Consider the following 9,540-nt stretch of genomic DNA (forward strand, 5'->3'; position numbering starts at 1 on the left):
TTGAAAAATGACACGAACATCAGTTTCTACATTCCTACATACCATTTCCTGGCTTAACTTCTTTCACAAAGTATTCTCCTGATTTTGGGTCCTCTCACTTTCATTGAAAATTGTGTATTTCACTCAGTTTATCCATTTTTGCTTTTCTGACACAATTATTATTACTCTTGTAGCTTTTTTAAAATCCTGTTTTCAAATTGTATTCATTTAATGTGTCTGCCTTTAGGAGATTAAAAATCTTACTATTCCTTCATGTGCGTATCACCTGTTAAGGAAACATCTTTTATAAGATGCCATATAATGCCCAAGATAATAAGAGCCAGAACCCTACACCGGAATCACCCACCTCTGAAATACAGCCACTTCTTGGATAAAAAGCAACAGCTGTGAGAAAGCACAGCCCTGCTAACATTGCACACCTGGTTAAGGCAGACAAGAACTGAAATATCTTTCTACCTGAATTTGCAGGGCTGAGGGGGAGAATCTTAAAAGTTCGAGTGTAATGACCTTACATGGGAATTTGAACCCAAAATGAAGAGTTAAAACTTGCCTCATAATAAAAGATGGATAAAGCCATTATTATCAAAGAGAGGGTCTGCCAGGCACCGGGCTAGGGCATGTCTTTGAGGTGGAGCGGAAGGCTGCCTCCTACAGCGTTATTGAGGGTCCCAAGTACAGGGTGATTTCTCTTCTGTGTAGACCCAAGACCCAAATCACCCCAGGAATATAGGCAAGAGCCGGTGGTGGGCTGCAACAGTTGTGCAGAAGCGGTCAGTGACCCCATAGAAAGATGAGCTTTGGGCAAGCACAGACAGGAAGGGTGAATGAACCCTGACGGTTTAGCAAAGCAAGGCCCAGGTAGTTACAGTAAGAGGTGGTCTTGTCCCGTTCAGTGCTCTGTTAATTATCCATGTGAGCAGGAATTGTTTCTCTGGAGCAGTTACTGATACAGATATTGAAACAGTTAATGAAACTCCATCTGTATAGCGGCTTCCAAGTGGGAGTGCAGGCTGAATTCATTAGTTTCACATGTTCAGCTTTTTTTTTTTTAAAGCCAGGAGAAAACCCACAGTCCAAACAAACAGCATTTGTAAAGTTCTGAAAAGACACTGCTACTGGAAATGAGGAGATGGGGGGAAAAATGAATAAATGCTTTCAAGCAAATGCTACTTACTTTAAAATGAAAAACAATGGTAAAGGTTTCCATATGTAATTAAAATCTCATCCTTGAAGTTACCATTGCCACTGGCTCCCAAAGAACTCAATTAACAGGAAACTGCAAAGAATATGGTATTTTCTTCAAGATACTTTAAGAAGTACTACTAAGAAGACAATAGGTTGGAGAGTAGCTTTTACCACTAAATGATAAGCAATTACTGTTCCTTCCAGGGTAGAAGAAAAGGGAGTATGCTAAGAAAAGTAGGTTCATAATATAAAATTAGATTTTCAAGTGTGCATATTTACCCCTAGACCTAAGCTGAAAATGAAACGTTTGTGCAAAGTCCAAACTTGACTAAGAAAATTCTTTAAAAATATACCACAACCCCTCCCCTCCCCCACCATTCAGCCTATTTCACCTGAGAAAGGAAAGGCACTCCCTACATGGGCACTTGACTGAGGTCTCCTTGTTCAGACTTGCTTAAAACTGAAGATGAAACGCAGTCCTGAGGACCACGTCGCTTCTCAAAGTCAGTTTCTAGGAGCCCTGGATACTATTTAATTTCAAAGTATTGAATGAGGCTTCCATGGTATGTGATGATGGTAAAAAGAACAGGGGATAACTTTTGTCACTCTGCATGTTAGTGAAGTTGACAACCAAGCCTAGCAGCAGTTTGTGACTTGACCAAACCCTGCTTCAGGTGTCTGCCTCTTGGAGTTGCTAAAAATTGGCTCTTGGAAGTTTAGCATCTAAAACAAGCCGCTGCAGAGCCCGGGCACTGACAGACTGGAGGCTTTCTCACCCTGCCGAAGGTGGACCACCATCCACACCTGGGAAGAGGCAAATGGCAGCACAGCTATTAGCTAATGAGCAAAAGCAGGGACACCTGGGATCAAAAAATTAAATGATAAATAAATAAATACCAGCAAACTATCTGTTCGTCTCTACCTGGGAGGACCTAGGAAGGCTAAATAGCACCTTCATTTCTGGACTTTCCCTTTGATCGCAGCAGCAGACCCTGGGAATTATTCCTTCTTTTCTTACAGGTTTTTAATTTTTTATTTTTTTTCTTGGTCCTTAATGGAGATCTTGAACTGCAGAGCTGCCGTGTCAGAACTCAGATGGTTAACATTCACTTCTCGCTGTTTTATTGCATATTACTGTGCGCGCCCGAGCAGCAGGAGCAGATTCGGGCAATTACAATCAAGTCAGGGCACACGCCGCGGCGGGGCAACACGAGCATGATGAGGGTACTGATGAGGCACTTATCGAAAACCCCACATCATCCACACTCATCAGCCACAACATGTCACCCCAAATGAGGCATCAGCTGCCTTCAAAAGGCTCAGTGCACAGTGTTTACCGCTTCCCTCGGACCCGCTTTTGATTTTACGGTCAGAGCTGGGTTCAAACAGCAGCTGTCTGGCAAAGACAGGTCTCCAGCTTCTAGCAGCCTCCCCCCACCCCCACCTCCAGAGTCCTTGGGGCTTTGTCTGGGAAGCTATGGGAGCAGGTCCTGGCAGGGAGAGGGGACGTGGGAAGGCAGAGAAGTGTCCAGTTCCGTTTCTCTCTCCAAGAGGAATCCCTTCCCCAGAAGGGGCCCTTGATTAATTTCAAGGACTAGCACACAGTGGTGGCATAAGGGGGTGGAGGGAGGAGAGAAGCCAAAGAAGGAGCTTTTACAGATCTCCTTAAAATAGTAACAGGGTGGGTGGGACCTCTCACTGCAGACTGAAGTCCTAGAAAGGTCAACCCATTTGGCAAAGACATATCCAACCAGGAGAGCTGTTTAAGTGGTGACAATTTTTAATTCGCTCATCATCAACTCATTCTTGGGTGGTTTTGGCAGGGGGGCATTTATTAGTAATTTACAGGAGGACTTATTTCAAAAACACTGTTTTTCTGCTATGGGAGGAAGTTCATATATTCCTAGTAAAGCTCTTTAAACTATTCTTTGTCACTTTGGGTTAATGCAACTTGCAGCTAAATATTTGTATTTGTTTACAGTGAAAAAAAAAACGTGAAAAATCATTGCCATCTACTTTTCAATCTGTTATTCCTGGTAGGGAGAGGGCATTGGACTAATACATTTTTGTACATTTTTTAAAGGGTTGGATTTGGCAGTGTTATTTATTTTGACGATGAATGCTCTTAACTTTGCAAATACTCATCCTCTGGTAAAACATTTTCCAGTTAGAGCCTGATCAATTGAACCAATACAAGCCACACAGAGTTTCCATTTTTTTACTCTTTTGCAGACTTTTCAGCACCCACCTTCCATACCCACTAGTGCATGCCACCTCAGCCATCCAAAGCAGTGGGAAGAAAGGACAGAACATGGCTTTGAGCCTGGTATGGGACAGGCATGGAATAAAGGTGGCCTTCTGTATTCCTCAAACAAATGATCTGTCCTGGAGACAGCACGCCATGGAGCGTATGGTTAAGCAAGGGATCGGGGGGACATGAGGTAGGTTCAGAGACGCAGTGTGGGCATGGGGCAGGCCACCAGGCAGAGCCACAGACTCTGGCAAAGGTCCAGGATCCTAGGACCAGGAAACAACCCTAATGTTACTGACACTGGTCAAAAATGTTCCTTTCTATACTGGGTCCTGAACGTCAGGAACTCTTTTCAGTTTATTCGCAACTATTGCTACTTTATTTTCACAATTTTCATCTGTGATTCTAAAGCAGTTGGCATTAGGCTTTGAATTTTAACATCTTTACAAAAAGTGGAGAACCAACTAAACACTTCGGAAGGGCTCTAGGTTTGAAGAACTTTGATAATTATGAACAATTTACTTTTTCTGGTCATTTTACCCACTCTTCAAAGTTAAACCAGAGTTTCCAGAAATTTGAAGAAAGGGGCTCCTTAACCTCCACTCTGTCTCAGAGGTTGTGCTGGTTTTTTTTTCCTTCTGGGTCCCTTTCGTTTCTAAACTTCCTAAAATTCCTTTCATGCCCCTTGTCCCCCAATTTGGCCCTTTTACCCAAGCTCTTCTCTAGTTACTGAGGGTCTTCAGTCCACAGTTTTATGTTCCAAATTTGGATTCAAAGGAAAACATCATTAGAAATAGTCAAGGATGGTGACCACAAAGCTCAGAGCAGTGCTCAGTTTTGTTCACTCCAGAGAAGCCAAGGCAAAAGAAAGCAACTGTAAGCCTGTATTTCCCTTTATCATCTTTGCCCCTCAGACTCCACTGGGAAAGAGACAGCTTGATGCCCCAAGAAGCTGTGTTTATTAAATTATGGTTAATGAATACTACAGAGAATATAAACTATAAACGCACAACAGAAAATGGGTAGGTACCATGGGATAATGAGGAATTTGGAAGGTTAGGTTAAAAATTAACTCAACAATCTTAGGTTGACCTTAGTTCTTCCAAATTTTGCCTTTCACCCCGTCCTGTCTTATCAACCCTTCACTTAGTCTTTCTTTTTAGAGCTCTTCTAGTAGGTGACGCATCTTGATGACATAAAGAGAGAAAATCAGTATTGAGAGTTCAGCAGTAGATTATGGAGGGGATTCATTAAGCGATCAGATGCATTTCTATGGATGTTAGCAACCTTCTCACCATCAACAATGCCTGTCTTGGTCTTTGGTTCTAGGGGTTGCAAACATTACTTAACAATTCTTCAGTACATTTTAATATTATTGGTTGTGTGTATGTGCATGTTCCAAATTTTTATGTGTTGATACCTTTCTACTGTTAGAAGAGGTAGGGGGAGGCAGGAGAAAGACTGTAAATTAAAATGCAGCATGCTACATTCTAGGTAATGATTCAAACCAAATGAAAAGGAATTATTCATGGAGAGAATTCAGAGGGACTCACTGGTCAGATGGCTATTGAGTCTCCTAGTTTTCAACCTCTGGTTTAGTACTCTAGACAAGCAGGATCCTCACTGGAAGCTCCAGAGAAGATCCAGGCAAGAAAGACATGGTTTGCATGTGTGTTATATGCACTCAGCGGGCATGTCTGGAGTATGTGTGTATGTGTGTCTGAGTGTGTGTGGTATGTGTGTGTGCTATCGCTTTGTGGGGTCATCATCTAATGCTCTTTGTGATGCACATTCTAAATTAGGCAAAAGGATGCATCTTTCAAATGCAGATCATGTTTGCATTAGAAGAGCAATGAGAACACTTGTCAGTTTCAGAACATTTATGTGCTAGAAGTACTGTTAGCAGAAGAGCAGTTTAGATAAATTCAAGACTTTTTTTGCTGATCACAAACATTAAGCTTCACACCTGAAGCCCTCAACCCCCCGCTGTGCTCTAATCCTAGCACCATTCACCCTTCGAGGCGCGGAGTGCTGTGCCTCGGCTCTCAAACCTTTGATTGCCCTTACTTTGAATGCCACCACCTGCAAAAATGCCTTTTGATTCCCTTTGAGCCTCTTGAGAAGGAAGTAAAAATGATAATTCATGACAAACATTAATTAATTGTTTACAAGATGATCTTTTCTTTTTTCCAACTTCTGTTCAGCAGACATGTTGAACTGCAAGATTCCACTCCTGACGCCAGAATTTGTCAAGAGGACTGCATTGTTGTTTCTCACTGAGGCATAGGACTGACTGTGGGCCATTGTTTCTCCAGCTCAAGTGGGCCTGTCTGGTTCGTGTTGGAAGAATGGGGGTGACATGCGTGAGTTCCCAAGTATAAAGGAACTACCGGTTCTAGAAAAGCATGAGAGTTTAGCCACTAATGCAGAGTAAATAAACATTTTTCACCACCTCTTGCTCCCTGTGATTTTTTTTTTTTAAAGGTCAAGAGCTGCCATTACAGTATTTTAAAAGCTTCAAATTATGTTTAAAGCACGTATCACTAAACTCACAGAAACCTTATCAGAATTTGGGAACCCACTGTGATTGTTTGGTCCTTGAGGTTTATCATCACTGGAAGGCAGACTGTAAAAGGAATGCAGATGCCCTGTCGCTTCTAATATCCTGCAATTTGCACAAAGTGAATGTGGCTCAAGCTCTTCCACATTTCCCTCAAAATACTGCAAGAATGGAGACTGGTCAGTTTCAAATCTTCCTAAGGTCCATGTTGCAGGTCACACATTCTAGACAGATAAGAGTAAGCCTTTGGGAACCTTTCATGATGAGCATGTTCAAAATGCAAAGAACGGGTCATGTCCCTGGAAAACCTCCAATTGTGTGTGAGAAAGAGAGAGTAAAAGGCAGAGGGAGATTTCTTTTTTAAATTAAAGAATAAAAAGCTTACTTCAAGAAAGTGTAGAGTCACAGCAGAAAGACTTCCTCAGCAACTGAGGTTTACAGATTTCAAATTAGGAGCCCTTAGATCACGGCTGCTAGGCTAAAAATCAATTCTATATTTTCCGAGTTAATATGAAGGATTGCACTTAACAGACATGGAGACTAATAAGGTATGCAGAAGGAGTAAAAGCAGCACACACACACACACAAATTCAGGCCTTAGTTTTGGCCATGATCCAGCACAATGATGTTTCAACCAGATTTGAAAAAAAAAATCAATAACATCTGTGGTATAATGGTTAATTAAAGCAGCTCTTCAACAGAGCTCAGGAGGAGAGGCTCGGCCTGAAATTCAGACAGCTGAAGCTTGATTATCAGGAAAGAATGCTTTTTTAGCTATGAGTGGATAGGCCAAAAGCTGCAATGTGCTGAAATGGGGAGAAAAATTGCTTTTATTTTAACTTTCTTTAAGTAATCAATACATGCTTTTCACCTGTATTAGAACACTGTTCAGCTCCAAAGCCTGTTACTCCACTTCAGCATAAATTCTAGCTACTGTCTTCTGAACCTTAGGTTTAAAAAGGAGCCCCATTCTCTGAAAAGAAAAAGCAGCAAAAGAAAAGAATATGCAGGTATGGTTGTATGTCCTTGAGAGTGGTTAAAGCCAGGCTCTGAGATAGTTCGAAGAGTTTAATCCGTAAGCTATGAGCAAAGCTGACCTAACCTTGGGTTATACAGAGGTCACAGCCAGAGTATGAAGGCCGCACGATAAAATCACTAAAAATTCTCCAGGAGATGATAAAGGACAGGGTCAAATTTCCCCCTTCTTTTTCTCTTCCTGTTGTTCTGAGTTCCGCACTAGGGATGTTTACCTTTTTAAGGACAAAGGCCAAAGAATTAACAATGATGTCTCCTGGCCATAGATGGCAAGGTTAGTTGGTGATTTCTCAAAAAAAAAAACAAAAAAACAAAAAAACACAAACCCACCGGTAACACCCCACCTACTATTTTCTTAGGCCCTTGCTTTGCCTTCTATTTCAGATATTGTTCCTGGACAGTGGAATCTGCATCTTCACATCACTTGTCAAATTTTGAGAAGCACTTGCAAAACCATACTGCTCTCTCCAGATGACACAAACCTCACAAGAAAACCAACAAATAATACAGCTTGCCATCAGTCATTTATTTTTTCATTCAAGTTTTTATTAGTGCCAAGTATCTACCCACCGCTGTGTGGGGTGTCAAGGTTCCAAAGACTAGTAAGAGATGGCTCTTGACTCACAAAGCTCATTGCCTCTTTGTGGGGTGTGTGCGTGTGAACAAATAACTGCAAACACATTGGAAAAGAGCTTGAATAGAAGGGTCAACAAGAGCTACGAATTTTGAAACTCTTTTCCACCAACTGTGCTCAGAAAGGGGCAAAGTGAGGGTTTGGGAACTTCAGCAGGGAATGATACTAGAGCAGAATCTTAGAGGATGAGGAAGAATTTCCAGGCAGACAAGGGAGAATGGAAAGCAGGGGAGACATTCAGAACTATGTATACTTCCTTGTGGCTCAGATGGAAAAGAATCTGCCGGCAATGCAGGAAATCTGGATTTGATCCCTGGGTCAGGAAGAACCCTTGGAGAAGGGAATAGCTACCCAATCCAGTATTCTTGCCTGGAGAATCACATGGACAGAGGAGCCTGGCAGGCTATAGTCCATGAGGTGGCAAAGAATCAAACATGACCAAGAAACTAACACTTTCACATGTGAAATTGCAAGGATTAGTTAGTTCAGAAGAATATATATGAAAAAAAGTGATACAAATGTCTTATAAAATCTTCATAATTAATCTTTATATTTTACATTGTCTCTTCCCATTTTAAAAACTACCAGGATCAAAGATTCCAACACCTTCCTTTAAAGCTATTAGTATCATTAGTTATTTGTTTAATTAGTTATTTGTTATAATTAGTTATTTGTTTCTTTCATCTGACTATATTCTCTCACCAGAGGTTGGAAAATTCACTGGTATCTTCTCTTCTCAAAATTAAATGCATTCAACATCTTTGGCTTTTCCTCAGGGCTCCAATTTTCCATCTTAGGATTTGTTCCTTTTAACCCTTCTCTGAGCCCTTTCCAGACTCCCTTTCTCCACAATTTCAAAATGAGAACTAGCTGTAAATGCATCAGGGAGCTGGTCTGTCCATTGGAACACTGTATTTTAAAGTATGCTTGAAAAGAACTAGTAATAATGCCTACCACTTTTCATCTTTAAAATGATGGTGCCTGGGTAAATCTTGCTCCTACACTTACTATGTGATCTCAGGCAAGGCACATGGACTTTTGGGGCTTCATTGTTCCCATCCTAAGCCAATAACTTCCCATAAGCCAATTGGCTTCCCATAAGCCAATAACTATCTCATAAGATTTTTTTGTAGATTAATGAACTAATAATTGTGAATAGAATAGTGCCTGGCACAAAGAGTTGTTAAATCAATGATTGGTAAATAAATCAGTTACCAGCACTTTAGCACATGGTTCTCTGATCTAGCTTATTTGTTACCATATTTTTGCTTGTCCATTTTATTGTCTCACCAGGTATGCAACTAAACCCTTCTCTACTTTCATATGATCATAAGGGAGATCAAATCTCCACTATCACTTTGAGTTTGATTTTTGTCTTTTAATATATTATCAATTCATATTTAGAGCCAATTATTTACTCTGAATTTTTATTTAACTATTCATGTTTTTAAATAATTTAAAATTATATTGCCAGATTTTCTTCCCAACAAAGGAATGACATTCACATTTACATTTCTCTGGCTAACTTCAATGATTTTATGTCTTGAGGACTGACTCTACATTTTTGTATTTGTTTCTGATTTGGCTGTTATGCTCTTCCCTGGTAAACAGGCATAATTTCAATTTTTAACAACCATTTATTTAGCATCACATCTTCAAGTATTTTCGGAATAAGGCAAGTGTAAGTAATTAAATACATTGAAAGTCCATATATCTTGACCACCTATCAATTTAGGCACCATGCTCTCTGCTGTGAATACAGAAATATGATGAGTATTGGTTAGGATTTATTTCTGCTGCTATCAACAGAAACTTGACTACATCTCTTAGCACTCTGATCTATTATTTTGAGTGAAATAAGAAGGCAGTTAGGCA

General features: G+C 40.5%; 1 long non-coding RNA gene across 4 annotated transcripts; it reads left to right on the forward strand.

Annotated features, from left to right (window-relative positions):
• Nucleotides 1–408: 408 nt before the first annotated feature.
• On the forward strand, nucleotides 409–5,887 carry LOC123330812. 4 transcript variants are annotated; one of them, XR_006546982.2, is made up of 3 exons: nucleotides 409–2,205; nucleotides 3,418–3,626; nucleotides 5,644–5,887. It is a non-coding gene; the product is annotated as an uncharacterized LOC123330812 (long non-coding RNA). The 4 variants fall into 4 exon arrangements; XR_006546981.2 differs by lacking the exon at nucleotides 409–2,205 and adding an exon at nucleotides 2,212–2,672; XR_006546984.2 differs by lacking the exon at nucleotides 409–2,205 and adding an exon at nucleotides 2,212–2,553.
• The last annotated feature ends 3,653 nt before the right edge of the window (nucleotides 5,888–9,540 follow it).

The sequence above is a fragment of the Bubalus bubalis genome, chromosome 20 (assembly GCF_019923935.1).
Source record: "Bubalus bubalis isolate 160015118507 breed Murrah chromosome 20, NDDB_SH_1, whole genome shotgun sequence".
Classification (NCBI taxonomy): domain Eukaryota; kingdom Metazoa; phylum Chordata; class Mammalia; order Artiodactyla; family Bovidae; genus Bubalus; species Bubalus bubalis.